This window comes from Bufo gargarizans, chromosome 3, assembly GCF_014858855.1.
Source record: "Bufo gargarizans isolate SCDJY-AF-19 chromosome 3, ASM1485885v1, whole genome shotgun sequence".
In the NCBI taxonomy this organism is placed as follows: Eukaryota; Metazoa; Chordata; class Amphibia; order Anura; family Bufonidae; genus Bufo; species Bufo gargarizans.
Window position 1 is genome coordinate 144,711,515 of NC_058082.1, and position 20,403 is coordinate 144,731,917.

Here is a 20,403-nt window from a genome sequence, read left to right on the forward strand (position 1 = left end):
CTTTCAAAAAGCGCCAAGAAAGCGTCACAAAAGCGCCAAGAAAGCGACGAACACCGAACCCGAACCCGGACTTTTACGAAAATGTCCGGGTTCGGGTCCGTGTCACGGACACCCCAAAATTCGGTACGAACCCGAACTATACAGTTCGAGTTCGCTCATCCCTAATCAGGAGTGGATCGACAAGGATTTCCACTCACCGATGCCTGATGCAGCAGATTAGATCTTCCATCTCCACACTATGTCACCATGCCACTGTGTGGTATCATGCTGCTGCTGTTGCTGCCATCTCCACACTATATCACCTTGCCACTCTGTGGTATCATGCTGCTTATTTTGCTGCAATCTCCACACTACTGTATGTCACCTTGCCACTCTGTAGTATCATGCTGCTGCTGTTGCTGCCATCTCAACACTATGTCACCATGCCACTATGTGGCCTCCTCATGCTGCCATCTCCACACTACGTCACCTTGCCGCTAATTTTTATCATCATGCTGCGGCTGCTGCTTGAAAGGCCTTAGACTGATCACCCACCCCACAATCTAATTTAGGTTTTGGAACCGACAAACCCAACTTGCTTTTGAGGGCTGCATTAATCTGCAGGTCACTGTCATACAGCTTTACAGATAACTTTCCATCTGAATCTTTCTTAACAATCTGTGCCCTCAGTCTTTTATCCAGACTCTGTCATTGTGCCACTCTGTGGCCTCCTCATGCTGCCGTCACCTACAGACTCTGTCATTGCGCCACTTTGTGGCCTCCTCATGCTGTCAGAATCTGTCATTGAGCCACTCTGTAGTCTCCTGATGCTGTCACCAACTCAAGACTCTGTAGCCTTCTTGACGCTAACATGGACCTGTAAGACTGAGGTAATACTTGAGTTATTTGGTCAGTTTTGGCCCCGTGACTACCCAAATAAGTGAAGTGTGTAGTGATTCTTTTTTTTTTTTTTTTTTTTTTTTTTTTCATCCTTTATTATTTTCTGGAGCAAATATACAAATATATCAACCAGTTAAAATTTACAAATATACCTTATACAAGTTAATACACTTGTTCCTTTTAACCCACCCCATCTTTTTTGTTTCCCTGCTGCGGGATCCGTCCACATTTTAATATCTACCTTGATTTCTGTTTCCTAAAATTCCAGTATAAGGGATCTTGGGAGGGGAGCCTGAAGCAAGTAAGGGACCCTGCCCCCTCGGGGAGCCATCACTCCAATTTCCTTGCCACTCTTCTATAGGCCTCAATAGTGTCTAGCCGAGCCCTCCATTCATAAAAACTAGGGCTATTCTTCGTACCCCAATATTTAATTATCAAGGCCTTTGCCACCATAAAACCTTCCATGCTAACTCGTAATTGGTAGGGGGTCAGCTCAGAGCGGGGGAAAAGACCCAATATTGCCTGCGTAAAACTTCGCTTCAATTTGATCTTATATCTTTTGTATAATTCCTCATAAATACTAGTCCAATACCAACGCACTTCTGGACAATTCCATAGTAGGTGACCTAACTCAGCATTTTCTGATGAACATTTCCAACACAAGTCCTTCCTTTCCTTATATATCTTGGCGAGAAAGGCGGGGGAGTAGTATAGCCGGTGAACAGTCTTGAACTGTATTAATCTGTATTTCTGAGAGATCGATACTTTTTTATGTTTTGATATACCATATCCCATTCCAAGCTGTTCCCCTCGCCCAATTCAGCTTCCCAGCCTCCCTCACTTTTAAATATAGTTATTTCCCCACAAACAGTCCCGGAGTTTATGATATATTTGAGAGAGTGTAAGTTGAGTATCCTTAAATCTGAAAAAATAATCCAAAAAGGGGCTTGCCCTAATGGCCAATAAACTTTTATCCCGAGTGCTCATATATACGTGACTAATTTGTGCATACCTATATCTATCTAAGAAAGACGGTGTACCTTTTATTAATTCATCTAAAGGAATAATATTACCGTGTGATATTATATGAGTTAAGCGGTTAATTCCACATGAATTCCAGTATTTATAATCTACAATTAACTTAAATTCTTTTAAATTATAATTGTGCCAAAGTGGGGTAAAATAAGTAGGGAATGTCTCACCCAGTAATTTTTTTTATCTTATTCCAAACCTTATTTAGTGTATCGCTAATCAAACATTGTTTTTTCCTCATGTCCAAATGACCAGTCTCCAGGACAGAAAAAATATCCCCATATGGCCCCTGGAAATCCATTGAGAGGATACCCAACAACAAAGCGGCCTGGCTTTCTGCCCTCCCCCTCCCAAACACCACTTTATCTGTGCTGCAATATATTTTTGCTTAATCCTAACCCTTCCCCTCCCCCAGATTAAGTCATTCATCAATTTGTCCACTAACCCAAAGATGGAATCATCAATCCATATCGGGCATGCTGTCAGAGGGTATAATGCAATAGGGAGGACCACCATCTTGATCAGTGCAATCCTTTCCTCCTGTGACAGAGGCAGCTTCTGCCAACACCAGATCTTCTCCCTGATCTTATTAACCATAGGAGTTATATTTAAGGAATTATATCGAGACAGGTCCGTACTTATACTGATACCCAGATATCGGATGGAATCAGTTAGTCCGAGTAACTTAATGCCTAAGGGCCTGTCAGGGGGCACTCGGACCAGAGGGAGAAGTTCAGATTTATCCCAGTTTACTTTATACCCCGATATCGCCCCATATTTTTTAAAGATATTCATAACAGGTTAACGGCTTTCCATCCCTGCCTCAGGAATACAAGAATGTCGTCCGCATATAGATTAATCTTATCTTCCTCTCCTCTCCCTCCAAATCCTATGATCTTATTAGACTGCCAGATTTTACAAGCAAGAGGTTCCAGAGCTAGGGCAAATATCAGAGGTGAAAGGGGACAACCCCGCCATGTACCTCGCTGTAGGGGAAGCTGTTCCGAGTCGATCCCATTTATCTTAACCCTGGCCCTAGAATCCGAATAAAGTAACTGTATCCATTTAATGAAATGTTCGCCCAAATTAATCTTATCCAAAGTTCCCCACAGGAAGGACCACTCCACCCTGTCGAAGGCCTTCTCGGCATCCAAAGACAGGATGGAGCAATCCTCCCCCTCCCCAACACATACGTTAAGAAAGGCCCTGCGAATATTAGATTGTATATCTCGTTTTGGGATGAAACCCGTCTGATCCGAATGGATCAGACGGTGAACAACCCCCCTTAACCTGTTTGCAAGTACTTTCACTAGTATCTTGTAATCGGTATTGAGTAGAGAAATAGGGCGATACGCCCCCACCTCTGTCTTATCTTTATCTTTCTTCAGGATTAAGGAAATGGAGGCTTCCCTCAAGGAGGGGGGGGGAGTGAACCACTCCTCCAAGATTCATTAAACATTTGCAGAAGAAGAGGCAGTACGGTTTTGCAATATGCTCTGTAAAATTCAAAAGATATGCCGTCCCTGCCCCGAGCCGTATTGCCCTTTATACTGTCAACAGCTTTCTCCACCTCTTCAAGAGAAAGTGGCAAATTTAGTTTGGCACTATCTTGCCCGGAAAGGCAAGGGAGTGCTATACCTTAAAAAAAAAAGAGCCTGGGCTCCGTCATCCACCCCGAGGTCCGACCGATACACTTTAGTAAAGTGCTCTACGATGGCAGTTTTGATTTTGAAGCTGTCATTAGTTAGTACACCCGTTGGCAGTTTTATTTGCTTTATTGGAATTTGGGCCTTTTGACTAGCAATCACCGATGCCAGCATTCTACCTGTCTTGCCTTTCTCAAAGAAATCTTGCTGTCCAGCAAAAAAGCGTCTATGTTGTGCCTTTTCATAAAGAAAAGTCTGGTATTCCCTCTTTGCCTCCATTAGTAATGATCGAGTGCCATTCTCATTTTGTTTGGCCAAGGTCGACCTAAAGCGCCCTGACCCTCACTACCAATTCCTTTTCAGTGTTAGCATATTCCACCCTTTTCCACATAATCCTCATACTATATGCCTCTCTTATCATGGCCTTCAAGGAATCCCACACATAATGTATGTGTGTGGATCCATAATTTAGTGCCCAGAATTCTGAAATGTCTTTCCCAATTTTTTCTTGGTCACCGACCACCTGTATCCAATGTGGGTTTAGCCTAAAGGATTTTTTCCCCACGGGGTGTAAAGAGTCAGCCCTCAAAATTAACATTGGAGTATGATCGGATATACCATGTGGTTCGTACTTCATTTTTTAAATCAGTTTAAAAAATTCTGCACTTGCTAGAAATAGATCTATCCTAGACATGGCCCTGCAAGATCTACTAAAACAGGAGAAGGCCGTTTTTTTTTCCCATACAAGAACTGCCACACATCTATAAGACTCATCTCCTGGCAGATCCCGCTAAGGATCGTGGTTTGATCATTAATACTCCCCCTTCCACTATACTCGGATACCCTGTCCTTATTATCCATAATAGAATTAAAGTCTCCCGACACTAATATAGGACACGGATCCCACTTACATAAATACTCTGCAAGTTTCCTAAGTACTTCCGAGGAGAAAGGTGGAGGAATATATACAAACGCAAGTACGCATATCAGTCCCTTCCACCGGCCATATAGGAATACAAATCTTCCCTCTTTATCAATCCATTGATCATATGGCTCATAATCCACATTCCTATGTATGTAAACACTAACACCTCGTGAATAGGCCGAGTAGTGGGAGTGGTATTCGTACTGCGTCCAAGGTTTTCGCATATATTTCAATTTTTCAACAGTAAAATGTGTCTCAATCAGCCCCACAATGCCAGGTAAATGTCTGGAGATGACATCATATACCACCCTCCGTTTAAGTTTGTCCACCAATCCGCGGACATTCCATGTTAGTATACGTGACATTTAAGTGTGTAGTGATTCTAATAGCAACGTCTGTCATCTGCAAGTTATCCTCACTGACAGTATTATTTCACTAACCCAGCACACTCCCTATGCATGTTACTGCAAGGCACAGTGTTCTACATACATATTAAGGCTCTCTGCAGCCCATAAATAGCAATTTTTTTTACACGATTCGCCGCAAATAAATTCAGATTGAAGCAAATTTGGCGAACCAGCCGAATAATTTTTTTTAGAAATCTCTAGATATAACGTCCCTGCCCGTGCTTACCGGTCCATGTATCGGTAGTTATGTGGCCCTTGCCATAGATGGCGTTGCGCAGTGCACACCTGTTTTTGTCCGCCACTTGGTTGTGCAGGGCAGGGATGGCTCACCTGGAAAAGTAGTGGTGGCTGGGAACCACGTACTGTGGGACAGCCACCACCATAAGGTTTTTAAAAGTCTCTGTCTCCACCAGATGGAATGAGAGCATTTCAAAGGCCAGTAATTTTGAAATGCTGGCATTCAGGGCCAGGGATCGTGGGTGGGTAGCGGGGTACTTCCTCTTTCTCTCCAGTGTTTGGGGGCTGGACAGCTGAACACTTCAATGGGACAGTGTGGACATACTGGGTGATGGTGGTGGAGGTGGTGGTGTTGCTGCCTCATTCTCTGTTTGCGGGGGAGCAAGTGCCACTTTTACTCCTGAGGGGGAGGAAGAGGCCAAGACAGCAGAAGAGGGAGAAGAGGGGCTGAGATCTTTTGTGTTGTTTTAATTGTGTACTCCACTGCAGCTCGTGCTTTGCATTTAGAGGCCTGGTCATGCAGGTGGTGCTCAGGTTTAGAACATTTATACCTCGCTTCAGCGTGAAAACCACTTGTGTCTTGTCTTCAGCACATTGTATGAAGTACTGCCACGCCATGGAACTCCTTAGAGCTGGCTTTAGTGTGCTCAGTCCCTAGGTGAGGTGGGAATTAGCAGGCATACTGGCTAGGGGATGGCCACTCTGCTATTTACTCCCTCTTTTGCTGTGCGGCTGGCGATGTGTGACCACCAGCTCTTCCTCCGAACTGCACACGTCACTCGCATGACCTTGATTCAATGTGGGGTCTAGGACATCATCTTCCTCCACATCATCTTCCATCCACTCTTCACCCCTGCCCTCCTTGAAGGTCTGCACACGGAAGAAAGCCACAGCAGTTGGCACCTGTGCTTCGTCATCATCATCACGTGCTGCAGTGGTCCTCCCATGTCCACATCCTGAAACATAAGTGGTTGGGCCTCAGTGCACTCAATCTCTTCCACTTCTGGGGCAGGGTTAGGTGGATGGCCCATGGAAACCTCGCCAGCAGAGTCATCAAAAAGCATAAGAGACTGCTGCATGACTTTGGGCTCAGACTGCTTGTCAGATTTGCAATGGGGTGAGGTGAAAGACAGATGCCCATGGGCTGCAGGTGTCAACTGCGGTTTCAGCAGGGGACCGGGTGGGAGACAATGTGAAGGAACTGGAGGCACTGTCAGCCATCCAATCTACTACCGCCTCTACTTATTCTGCCCTCACCATTCGTACACTGGTATTCGGGTCTACAAAATTATGCTGAATGTCCTGACACCTACGTGCACCTGAGGAAGGTGTTTTATTTGGGTGTGTAGCTGGCACATATCAACCGTGTCCTATCCCTGTAACAGAAGCTCCACCAGCAGCACCACGAACAGGGTCACGCCCCTTTTTTGATGATCTCCTCATTCTTTGAGGTCACCCACTAAACTAACAGACAGATTAACTATATTATTTCCCTGCTACGTATGCAGTGTAGGTGTACCTCACATCAAAAATGGGAATATGTCACCCACCGAAGTAACAGTCAGATTAACTATATTAATTTCCCTGTCACATATGCAGAAACATTAACCCTTTCTACCCATGTCAGTTTTCAACCTCCAGTCTCAAGTCTATTTTCAGCAAATCTGACATGTGTCACTTTATGTGTTAATAACTTTAAAAAGCTTTTACTTATACAGGCCATTGTGAGATTTTCTCGTCATATATTGTACCGCAAGATTACAGTTTTACAATATAGTCCATAAAATGCATTTTCATTTATCAAAACATGAGTTTGAGGACTTGAGTGAGAGCAGCAGTTCTCCCCTGGACACCCCAGGGTGACACCACTAATTCAGATGCCCCCACATGTGATGATACTTCCCCGTTGCCTCGGAGGGACACCCAATGGGCAGTAAAGCTGATGTATCATCCCTCCCCATGTCTGCTGGTCCATTTATCCATTGTCAGATGCACCCTGTCGCTGACAGTATGATCCAATGACAGGGATACATTCTGCACAACGTGCTGCTGTATGGCAGGGTCACCGGTCCTGGCAAAGAAATGGAGGCTGGGGACACGCCATCTGGGTTTGGCCTGCTCCAACATCTGCCAGAATGCATTGCTGTCCACAATATTGAAGGGCAGCAGATGTTGAGTGATAACTAGGGATGAGCGAACTCGAACTGTATAGTTCGGGTTCGTACCGAATTTTGGGGTGTCCGTGACACGGACCCGAACCCGGACATTTTCGTAAAAGTCCGGGTTCGGGTTCGGTGTTCGTCGCTTTCTTCGCGCTTTTGTGACGCTTTCTTGGCGCTTTTTGAAAGGCTGCAAAGCAGCCAATCAACAAGCGTCATACTACTTGCCCCAAGAGGCCATCACAGCCATGCCTACTATTGGCATGGCTGTGATTGGCCAGAGCACCATGTGACCCAGCCTCTATTTAAGCTGGAGTCACATAGCGCCGCCCGTCACTCTGCTCTGATTAGCGTAGGGAGAGGTTGCGGCTGCGACAGTAGGGCGAGATTAGGCAGATTAACTCCTCCAAAGGACTTGATTAACTGATCGATCTGCAGCTGTGGATCATTGAGCTGCTGATCCTCAATTGCTCACTGTTTTTAGGCTGCACAGACCGTTTGTCAGTCTCATTTTTCTGGGGTGATCGGCGGCCATTTTGTGTCTTGTGGTGCGCCAGCACAAGCTGCGACCAAGTGCATTTAACCCTCAATGGTGTGGTTGTTTTTTGGCTAAAGCCTACATCAGGGTGAAGCTGTCACACCAAGTGCATTTAACCAGCAATAGTCTGTTCATTTTTTGGCCATATACAAAATCAGGGGCAAGCTGCGCCTGTCACCAAGTGCATTTAACCCTCAATGGTGTGGTTGTTTTTTGGCTAAAGCCTACATCAGGGTGAAGCTGTCACACCAAGTGCATTTAACCAGCAATAGTCTGTTCATTTTTTGGCCATATACAAAATCAGGGGCAAGCTGCGCCTGTCACCAAGTGCATTTAACCCTCAATGGTGTGGTTGTTTTTTGGCTAAAGCCTACATCAGGGTGAAGCTGTCACACCAAGTGCATTTAACCAGCAATAGTCTGTTCATTTTTTGGCCATATACAAAATCAGGGGCAAGCTGCGCCTGTCACCAAGTGCATTTAACCCTCAATGGTGTGGTTGTTTTTTGGCTAAAGCCTACATCAGGGTGAAGCTGTCACACCAAGTGCATTTAACCAGCAATAGTCTGTTCATTTTTTGGCCATATCCCAGTCTAATTCTGTCACTAAATCCATACCGGTCACCCAGCGCCTAAATACTAGGCCTCAAATTTATATCCAGCTAAATCTGTCCCTAGTGCTGTAGCTGGGCGAGTTATTTAGTGTCCGTTCAAGCACATTTCTTGTTCTGGGTTGAAATACAATTCCCAATTTAGCAATTTCATAATTTAGTGGTTCCTGCTATATCAGAGCTATTTGAAATCTATCCCAAAAAGGGTATATAATATTGAAGGTGCACATTGGGTCATTCAGAATAACTTCACACACACCCGCTACTGTGTATTTCCAAGTCTAATTCTGTCACTAAACCCATACCTGTCACCCAGCGCCTAAATACTAGGCCTCAAATTTAAATCCCTCTAAATCTCTCGTTACCCACCGCTGTACTGTTGTTGCTGGGCAAGATATTTAGTGTCCGTCAAAGCACATTTTTTGTTCTGGGTTGAAGTACAATTCCCAATTTAGCAATTTCATAATTTAGTGGTTTCTGCTATATCAGAGCTATTTGAAATCTATCCCTAAAAGGGTATATAATATTGAAGGTGCACATAGGGTCATTCAGAATAACTTCACACACACGCTTCTGTGCATTTCCAAGTCTAATTCTGTCACTAAATCCATACCGGTGACCCAGCGCCTAAATACTAGGCCTCAAATTTAAATCCCTCTAAATCTCTCGTTACCCACCACTGTACTGTTGTTGCTGGGCAAGATATTTAGTGTCCGTCAAAGCACATTTTTTGTTCTGGGTTGAAGTACAATTCCCAATTTAGCAATTTCATAATTTAGTGGTTTCTGCTATATCAGAGCTATTTGAAATCTATCCCTAAAAGGGTATATAATATTGAAGGTGCACATAGGGTCATTCAGAATAACTTCACACACACGCTTCTGTGCATTTCCAAGTCTAATTCTGTCACTAAATCCATACCGGTGACCCAGCGCCTAAATACTAGGCCTCAAATTTAAATCCCTCTAAATCTCTCGTTACCCACCGCTGTACTGTTGTTGCTGGGCAAGATATTTAGTGTCCGTCAAAGCACATTTTTTGTTCTGGGTTGAAGTACAATTCCCAATTTAGCAATTTCATAATTTAGTGGTTTCTGCTATATCAGAGCTATTTGAAATCTATCCCTAAAAGGGTATATAATATTGAAGGTGCACATAGGGTCATTCAGAATAACTTCACACACACGCTTCTGTGCATTTCCAAGTCTAATTCTGTCACTAAATCCATACCGGTGACCCAGCGCCTAAATACTAGGCCTCAAATTTAAATCCCTCTAAATCTCTCGTTACCCACCGCTGTACTGTTGTTGCTGGGCAAGATATTTAGTGTCCGTCAAAGCACATTTTTTGTTCTGGGTTGAAGTACAATTCCCAATTTAGCAATTTCATAATTTAGTGGTTCCTGCTATATCAGAGCTATTTGAAATCTATCCCAAAAAGGGTATATAATATTGAAGGTGCACATTGGGTCATTCAGAATAACTTCACACACACCCGCTACTGTGTATTTCCAAGTCTAATTCTGTCACTAAACCCATACCTGTCACCCAGCGCCTAAATACTAGGCCTCAAATTTAAATCCCTCTAAATCTCTCGTTACCCACCGCTGTACTGTTGTTGCTGGGCAAGATATTTAGTGTCCGTCAAAGCACATTTTTTGTTCTGGGTTGAAGTACAATTCCCAATTTAGCAATTTCATAATTTAGTGGTTTCTGCTATATCAGAGCTATTTGAAATCTATCCCTAAAAGGGTATATAATATTGAAGGTGCACATAGGGTCATTCAGAATAACTTCACACACACGCTTCTGTGCATTTCCAAGTCTAATTCTGTCACTAAATCCATACCGGTGACCCAGCGCCTAAATACTAGGCCTCAAATTTAAATCCCTCTAAATCTCTCGTTACCCACCGCTGTACTGTTGTTGCTGGGCAAGATATTTAGTGTCCGTCAAAGCACATTTTTTGTTCTGGGTTGAAGTACAATTCCCAATTTAGCAATTTCATAATTTAGTGGTTTCTGCTATATCAGAGCTATTTGAAATCTATCCCTAAAAGGGTATATAATATTGAAGGTGCACATAGGGTCATTCAGAATAACTTCACACACACGCTTCTGTGCATTTCCAAGTCTAATTCTGTCACTAAATCCATACCGGTGACCCAGCGCCTAAATACTAGGCCTCAAATTTAAATCCCTCTAAATCTCTCGTTACCCACCACTGTACTGTTGTTGCTGGGCAAGATATTTAGTGTCCGTCAAAGCACATTTTTTGTTCTGGGTTGAAGTACAATTCCCAATTTAGCAATTTCATAATTTAGTGGTTCCTGCTATATCAGAGCTATTTGAAATCTATCCCAAAAAGGGTATATAATATTGAAGGTGCACATTGGGTCATTCAGAATAACTTCACACACACCCGCTACTGTGTATTTCCAAGTCTAATTCTGTCACTAAACCCATACCTGTCACCCAGCGCCTAAATACTAGGCCTCAAATTTAAATCCCTCTAAATCTCTCGTTACCCACCGCTGTACTGTTGTTGCTGGGCAAGATATTTAGTGTCCGTCAAAGCACATTTTTTGTTCTGGGTTGAAGTACAATTCCCAATTTAGCAATTTCATAATTTAGTGGTTTCTGCTATATCAGAGCTATTTGAAATCTATCCCTAAAAGGGTATATAATATTGAAGGTGCACATAGGGTCATTCAGAATAACTTCACACACACGCTTCTGTGCATTTCCAAGTCTAATTCTGTCACTAAATCCATACCGGTGACCCAGCGCCTAAATACTAGGCCTCAAATTTAAATCCCTCTAAATCTCTCGTTACCCACCGCTGTACTGTTGTTGCTGGGCAAGATATTTAGTGTCCGTCAAAGCACATTTTTTGTTCTGGGTTGAAGTACAATTCCCAATTTAGCAATTTCATAATTTAGTGGTTCCTGCTATATCAGAGCTATTTGAAATCTATCCCAAAAAGGGTATATAATATTGAAGGTGCACATTGGGTCATTCAGAATAACTTCACACACACCCGCTACTGTGTATTTCCAAGTCTAATTCTGTCACTAAACCCATACCTGTCACCCAGCGCCTAAATACTAGGCCTCAAATTTAAATCCCTCTAAATCTCTCGTTACCGCTGTACTGTTGTAGCTGGGAAAGTTATTTAGTGCCCGTCAAAGCACATTTTTTGTTCTGGGTTGAAGTACAATTCCCAATTTAGCAATTTCATAATTTAGTGGTTCCTGCTATATCAGAGCTATTTGAAATCTATCCCAAAAAGGGTATATAATATTCAAGGTGCACATTGGGTCATTCAGAATAACTTCACACACACGCTTCTGTGCATTTCCAAGTCTAATTCTGTCACTAAATCCATACCGGTCACCCAGCGCCTAAATACTAGGCCTCAAATTTATATCCCGCTGAATTTGAATACAATACATTGGGCCAAATAATATATTTGTTGTTGTGGTGAACCATAACAATGAGAAAAACATCTAGTAAGGGACGCGGACGTGGACATGGTCGTGGTGGTGTTAGTGGACCCTCTGGTGCTGGGAGAGGACGTGGCCGTTCTGCCACATCCACACGTCCTAGTGTACCAACTACCTCAGGTCCCAGTAGCCGCCAGAATTTACAGCGATATATGGTGGGGCCCAATGCCGTTCTAAGGATGGTAAGGCCTGAGCAGGTACAGGCATTAGTCAATTGGGTGGCCGACAGTGGATCCAGCACGTTCACATTATCTCCCACCCAGTCTTCTGCAGAAAGCGCACAGATGGCGCCTGAAAACCAACCCCATCAGTCTGTCACATCACCCCCATGCATACCAGGGAAACTGTCTCAGCCTCAAGTTATGCAGCAGTCTCTTATGCTGTTTGAAGACTCCGCTGGCAGGGTTTCCCAAGGGCATCCACCTAGCCCTTCCCCAGCGGTGAAAGACATAGAATGCACTGACGCACAACCACTTATGTTTCCTGATGATGAGGACATGGGAATACCACCTCAGCATGTCTCTGATGATGACGAAACACAGGTGCCAACTGCTGCGTCTTTCTGCAGTGTGCAGACTGAACAGGAGGTCAGGGATCAAGACTGGGTGGAAGACGATGCAGGGGACGATGAGGTCCTAGACCCCACATGGAATGAAGGTCGTGCCACTGACTTTCACAGTTCGGAGGAAGAGGCAGTGGTGAGACCGAGCCAACAGCGTAGCAAAAGAGGGAGCAGTGGGCAAAAGCAGAACACCCGCCGCCAAGAGACTCCGCCTGCTACTGACCGCCGCCATCTGGGACCGAGCACCCCAAAGGCAGCTTCAAGGAGTTCCCTGGCATGGCACTTCTTCAAACAATGTGCTGACGACAAGACCCGAGTGGTTTGCACGCTGTGCCATCAGAGCCTGAAGCGAGGCATTAACGTTCTGAACCTGAGCACAACCTGCATGACCAGGCACCTGCATGCAAAGCATGAACTGCAGTGGAGTAAACACCTTAAAACCAAGGAAGTCACTCAGGCTCCCCCTGCTACCTCTTCTGCTGCTGCCGCCTCGGCCTATTCTGCTGCTGCCGCCTCGGCCTCTTCCTCCGCCTCTGGAGGAACGTTGGCACCTGCCGCCCAGCAAACAGGGGATGTACCACCAACACCACCACCACCACCTCCGTCACCAAGCGTCTCAACCATGTCACACGCCAGCGTTCAGCTCTCCATCTCACAAACATTTGATAGAAAGCGTAAATTCCCACCTAGCCACCCTCGATCCCTGGCCCTGAATGCCAGCATTTCTAAACTACTGGCCTATGAAATGCTGTCATTTAGGCTGGTGGACACAGACAGCTTCAAACAGCTCATGTCGCTTGCTGTCCCACAGTATGTTGTTCCCAGCCGGCACTACTTCTCCAAGAGAGCCGTGCCTTCCCTGCACAACCAAGTATCCGATAAAATCAAGTGTGCACTGCGCAACGCCATCTGTAGCAAGGTCCACCTAACCACAGATACGTGGACCAGTAAGCACGGCCAGGGACGCTATATCTCCCTAACTGCACACTGGGTAAATGTAGTGGCAGCTGGGCCCCAGGCGGAGAGCTGTTTGGCGCACGTCCTGCCGCCGCCAAGGATCGCAGGGCAACATTCTTTGCCTCCTGTTGCCACCTCCTCCTTCTCGGCTTCCTCCTCCTCTTCTTCCACCTGCTCATCCAGTCAGCCACACACCTTCACCACCAACTTCAGCACAGCCCGGGGTAAACGTCAGCAGGCCATTCTGAAACTCATATGTTTGGGGGACAGGCCCCACACCGCACAGGAGTTGTGGCGGGGTATTGAACAACAGACCGACGAGTGGTTGCTGCCGGTGAGCCTCAAGCCCGGCCTGGTGGTGTGTGATAATGGGCGAAATCTCGTTGCAGCTCTGGGACTAGCCAATTTGACGCACATCCCTTGCTTGGCGCATGTGCTGAATTTGGTGGTGCAGAAGTTCATTCACAACTACCCCGACATGTCAGAGCTGCTGCATAAAGTGCGGGCCGTCTGTTCGCGCTTCCGGCGTTCACATCCTGCCGCTGCTCGCCTGTCTGCGCTACAGCGTAACTTCGGCCTTCCCGCTCACCGCCTCATATGCGACGTGCCCACCAGGTGGAACTCCACCTTGCACATGCTGGACAGACTGTGCGAGCAGCAGCAGGCCATAGTGGAGTTTCAGCTGCAGCACGCACGGGTCAGTCGCACTACAGAACAGCACCACTTCACCACCAATGACTGGGCCTCCATGCGAGACCTGTGTGCCCTGTTGCGCTGTTTCGAGTACTCCACCAACATGGCCAGTGGCGATGACACCGTTATCAGCGTTACAATACCACTTCTATGTCTCCTTGAGAAAACACTTAGGGCGATGATGGAACAGGAGGTGGCCCAGGAGGAGGAGGAGGAGGATGAGGAAGAGGGGTCATTTTTAGCACTTTCAGGCCAGTCTCTTCGAAGTGACTCAGAGGGAGGTTTTTTGCAACAGCAGAGGCCAGGTACAAATGTGGCCAGCCAGGGCCCACTACTGGAGGACGAGGAGGACGAGGATGAGGAGGAGGTGGAGGAGGATGAGGATGAAGCATGGTCACAGCGGGGTGGCACCCAACGCAGCTCAGGTCCATCACTGGTGCGTGGCTGGGGGGAAAGGCAGGACGATGACGATACGCCTCCCACAGAGGACAGCTTGTCCTTACCCCTGGGCAGCCTGGCACACATGAGCGACTACATGCTGCAGTGCCTGCGCAACGACAGCAGAGTTGCCCACATTTTAACCTGTGCGGACTACTGGGTTGCCACCCTGCTGGATCCACGCTACAAAGACAATGTGCCCACCTTACTTCCTGCACTGGAGCGTGATAGGAAGATGCGCGAGTACAAGCGCACGTTGGTAGACGCGCTACTGAGAGCATTCCCAAATGTCACAGGGGAACAAGTGGAAGCCCAAGGCCAAGGCAGAGGAGGAGCAAGAGGTCGCCAAGGCAGCTGTGTCACGGCCAGCTCCTCTGAGGGCAGGGTTAGCATGGCAGAGATGTGGAAAACTTTTGTCAACACGCCACAGCTAACTGCACCACCACCTGATACGCAACGTGTTAGCAGGAGGCAACATTTCACTAACATGGTGGAACAGTACGTGTGCACACCCCTCCACGTACTGACTGATGGTTCGGCCCCATTCAACTTCTGGGTCTCTAAATTGTCCACGTGGCCAGAGCTAGCCTTTTATGCCTTGGAGGTGCTGGCCTGCCCGGCAGCCAGCGTTTTGTCTGAACGTGTATTCAGCACGGCAGGGGGCGTCATTACAGACAAACGCAGCCGCCTGTCTACAGCCAATGTGGACAAGCTGACGTTCATAAAAATGAACCAGGCATGGATCCCACAGGACCTGTCCGTCCCTTGTCCAGATTAGACATTAACTACCTCCCCATAACCATATATTATTGGACTCCAGGGCACTTCCTCATTCAATCCTATTTTTATTTTCATTTTACCATTATATTGCGATGCTACCCAAAGTTGAATGAACCTCTCCTCTGCCTGTGTGCTAGGCCTAAATATATGCCAATGGACTGTTGCAGTGGTGGCTGACATGAAGCCTGATTCTCTGCTATGACATGCAGACTAATTCTCTGCTGACATGAAGCCAGATTGTCTGTTACGGGACCTCTCTCCTCTGCCTGGGTGCTGGGCCTAAATTTATGACAATGGACTGTTGCAGTGGTGGCTGACGTGAAGCCTGATTCTCTGCTATGACATGCAGACTGATTCTCTGCTGACATGAAGCCAGATCGTCTGTTACGGGACCTCTCTGCTCTGCCTGTGTGCTAGGCCTAAATATATGCCAATGGACTGTTGCAGTGGTGGGTGACGTGAAGCCTCATTCTCTGCTATGACATGCAGACTGATTCTCTGCTGACATGAAGCCAGATTGTCTGTTACGGGACCTCTCTGCTCTGCCTGTGTGCTAGGCCTAAATATATGCCAATGGACTGTTGCAGTGGTGGGTGACGTGAAGCCTCATTCTCTGCTATGACATGCAGACTGATTCTCTGCTGTCATGAAGCCAGATTGTCTGTTACGGGACCTCTCTGCTCTGCCTGTGTGCTAGGCCTAAATATATGCCAATGGACTGTTGCAGTGGTGGGTGACGTGAAGCCTCATTCTCTGCTATGACATGCAGACTGATTCTCTGCTGACATGAAGCCAGATTGTCTGTTACGGGACCTCTCTGCTCTGCCTGTGTGCTAGGCCTAAATATATGCCAATGGACTGTTGCAGTGGTGGGTGACGTGAAGCCTCATTCTCTGCTATGACATGCAGACTAATTCTCTGCTGACATGAAGACAGATTCTCTGTTACGGGACCTCTCTCCTCTGCCTGTGTGTGTGCTGGGCCTAAATATATGCCAATGGACTGTTGCAGTGGTGGCTGACGTGAAGCCTCATTCTCTGCTATGACATGCAGACTGATTCTCTGCTGACATGAAGCCAGATTCTCTGTTACGGGACCTCTCTCCTCTGCCTGTGTGCTAGGCCTAAATATATGCCAATGGACTGTTGCAGTGGTGGCTGACGTGAAGCCTCATTCTCTGCTATGACATGCAGACTAATTCTCTGCTGACATGAAGACAGATTCTCTGTTACGGGACCTCTCTCCTCTGCCTGGGTGCCGGGGCCTAAATATCTGAGAATGGACTGTTCCAGTGGTGGGTGACGGGAAGCCAGATTCTCTGCTATGGAACCTCTCTCCAATTGATTTTGGTTAATTTTTATTTATTTAATTTTTATTTTAATTAATTTCCCTATCCACATTTGTTTGCAGGGGATTTACCTACATGTTGCTGCCTTTTGCAGCCCTCTAGCCCTTTCCTGGGCTGTTTTACAGCCGTTTTAGTGCCGAAAAGTTCGGGTCCCCATTGACTTCAATGGGGTTCGGGTTCGGGACGAAGTTCGGATCGGGTTCGGATCCCGAACCCGAACATTTCCGGGATGTTCGGCCGAACTTCTCGAACCCGAACATCCAGGTGTTCGCTCAACTCTAGTGATAACCCTTGCCAGAAACCCATTGAGTGAACACACACACACCGGTCCTGGGGGGCGTAGGGTGTGGTGTGTTCAAATGCGTCGGCAACCGACGGCTGGTGATAGATGGCAGTGGAGGCGATAGAGGGGATGCAGTAGAGATAGAGGTCTGGCTGCCGGTACCAGTACCTTTAGGAGAGGGAGCAGGGGAGTGGGTATGCATTGTTGGTAACCGATGGCTGGCGATGGATGACAGTGGAGGCGATAGAGGGGGTTGCAGTGGAGGAAGAAGTCTAATACTAGTATCTGGATTATACATTTCAGCTAACTATCTCTATAACCTACACTAAACCCTGCACTGGACCTTATCAGCTATTCAGCTACAAAATTCACTTTTACTAACACTGACTATCAGGATTATTTATACACGATTTGGAATGTAATTTTAAAAAGCACAGCACAGTATTCAAACTCCTCTCTCGCTCACATGAAACTCTACAAAATGGTTGCTGGGGAGTGTCTTAATTTATATAGTGAAGGAGTAGGCAACTTTTCTATTAGTTCCTAGGGATGTTGTTAAGCTGTGACAAAGACTTCTCATTCGCGCTCAAGCTAGAAAAAGGGAGGGATGGTCACCCGATGAGTACTCTGCTAAAAAAACAAAAACAAAAAAAAAATATTCGTCATTACGAATATATAACACCTTATTCAAAATATTCACAAATTATCTAAGTGCCGATATTCGCGATGAAAATTCGTATTACAAATATTCATGCTCAACACTAGAGACTAGATCATCCATGGTGCCACACAAACACTTTGACAAAAGAGACTGGTTTCTTCTGGCTACCTGCCTCAGCTACTATTCTGATGCTGCCACACATCTGTTGCCAAGTGCTCCTTCTGCCACCATCTTCAGCCGCTACTGGTATTGCCACCCACCTTCACCCTCTGTCACCTTGCCACTCTGTGGTTTCCAGATGCTGCTTCTACCTCCACTCTATATCACCTTCCCACTCTGTGGTCTACTGATGCTACCGCCACCTCCACACTATGTCACCTTGCCACTCTGTGGTTGTCTCATGCTGCTGCCACCTACACACTCTGTCATTTGCCGACTCTGTGATCTCCTCATGCTGCTGCCACCTCCACACTATGTAACCTTGCCACTAGTGATGGACAAACATCTGCAGGGATAGTTTGCGAACGTGATCAAATGTTCACAAACCGCAAGTTCGCGGCGGGTCCCATTCATTTTAATGCAGGCGAACCTGAAAAACCTTCAGCTCATATTTGCAGCCAAGAAATAATTACTAGAAGTGCACAAATAGTCCAACAACATGGACAGTGACATACCAGATGTATTATTCGAATTTGGGATCTTAAGTCATTTTTTTTTTCAATGCGAAATATCGGCAATATAATTTTCGTGTACATGCATGCGCAAATGCACTATACAGTACCCAAATGCACTATAAAGAAAGTATATTGGTATATAACACCCCGCTTCAATCAGTTTTTTTTGGGGGGGCGACTGGTATATCACACTAGTAGAAATTATTTGTTCCAATAACGCTTGCCCCTCTATATACCTGCAGTATCACAGCAGAACCGCACACAACTGCCGCACAATACAAATGCACTATAATATACTTTCTAACATAGAAAGTATATTATAACATTGTACAAGGAAGGAAATCCATTAGAATATACATAAAGATAAAACGTAACCTTTAATAATGTTACTATGAGGGTCCATTCACACGTCCGTAAGTGTTTTGCGGATCCGCAAATACGGACACCGGCAATTTGCATTCTGCAATTTGCGGACTGCACATTGTCGGCACTATAATAGAAAATGCCTACTCTTGTGTGCAATTGTGGACAAGAATAGGACATGTTCTATTTTTTGCGGCAGAACCGCACACAACTGCCGCACAATACAAATGCACTATAATATACTTTCTAACATAGAAAGTATATTATAACATTGTACAAGGAAGGAAATCCATTAGAATATACATAAAGATAAAACGTAACCTTTAATAATGTTACTATGAGGGTCCATTCACACGTCCGTAAGTGTTTTGCGGATCCGCAAATACGGACACCGGCAATTTGCATTCTGCAATTTGCGGACTGCACATTGTCGGCACTATAATAGAAAATGCCTACTCTTGTGTGCAATTGTGGACAAGAATAGGACATGTTCTATTTTTTGCGGCAACGGAAGCACGGATGTGAAAGTGCGGATCCGCAAAAGTGGATGCGGATCCGCAAATGTGGATGTGGACAACACATTCCGGCCCCATTGAAAATGAATGGGTCTGCACCTGTTCCCCATTTTGCAGATGTAAAATATATCCCTCAAAATGAAAATAAATGAAATTACTAAAGTTAAGCAAAAAGCATAGATGTGGTAGGCAGTAACAAGTACTCGGCAGCACTAAATCAGGTGCTCGGCGCACCAAATCAGAAACCATATGTCCTACCACAATCCGGGGGGTTCCAGTGCACATCCATGAATCCCGGAGGGAAAGCAAAAAACATCTATACCTGGGCTAGATGATTATGTGGTATTGAAAAACAGGGTGGTGAAAGAACTGTCCCTGATATTGCCCTACAGGGGGGTCCTATTCTGGCCATTATAGCCTAACCACAAACCACCCGCCCTGATAAGAGTGACCCATTCTGAACCTTACTCTATATAAAAATGGCCCTAGCAAGCCTCTAGCCCCCTGACTATCATGTGATCACTATATAGATCTATGTGTTTTTGACTCATTATAAAAGTATATTATAAGTATATTGCACCCTTCTGTGTATCACACCTATCGATAGCACACCTATACCAGTCCTTAAAATGACTTTTGTGGCCCTATTAGCTAGCTTTTGTTGTCCCTAACAGCCTGTCCCTGCTCCACACAGCAACCTCTCCCTACACTGGCAAAACACTGAATGTAAAATGGCGGCCAGATCAGGTTTATTTATAAGGTAGGGGGTATGTCCGTGCGCTGAAACGTCTCAATTGGCTGTCCTGTACCACCTGATGGATGTGTCATGGGTCAAAGTTCTTCACAATGTAAAATAATATGTTCTCATGTATGGCGAATCGCGAACACGCAAGGTTTGCTGCGAAACTACCGCCGGGCAAACCGCAAGGCCATCTCTACTTACCACTCTGTGGCCTCTTCATACTTCTGCCACCTCCACACTCTGTCACTGTGCCACTCTGTGGCCTCTTAATGCTTCCTCCACACTATGTCACCTTGGCACTCTGTGGTCTCCTCATGCTGCTGCGACCTCCACTTTATGTCACCTTGCCACTCTGTGGCATCCTGATGCTGCCGCCACCTCCACACTTTGTCATTGTGCCACTTTGCAGCCTCCTGATGCCTCCGCCACCTCCACAATATGTCACCTAGCCA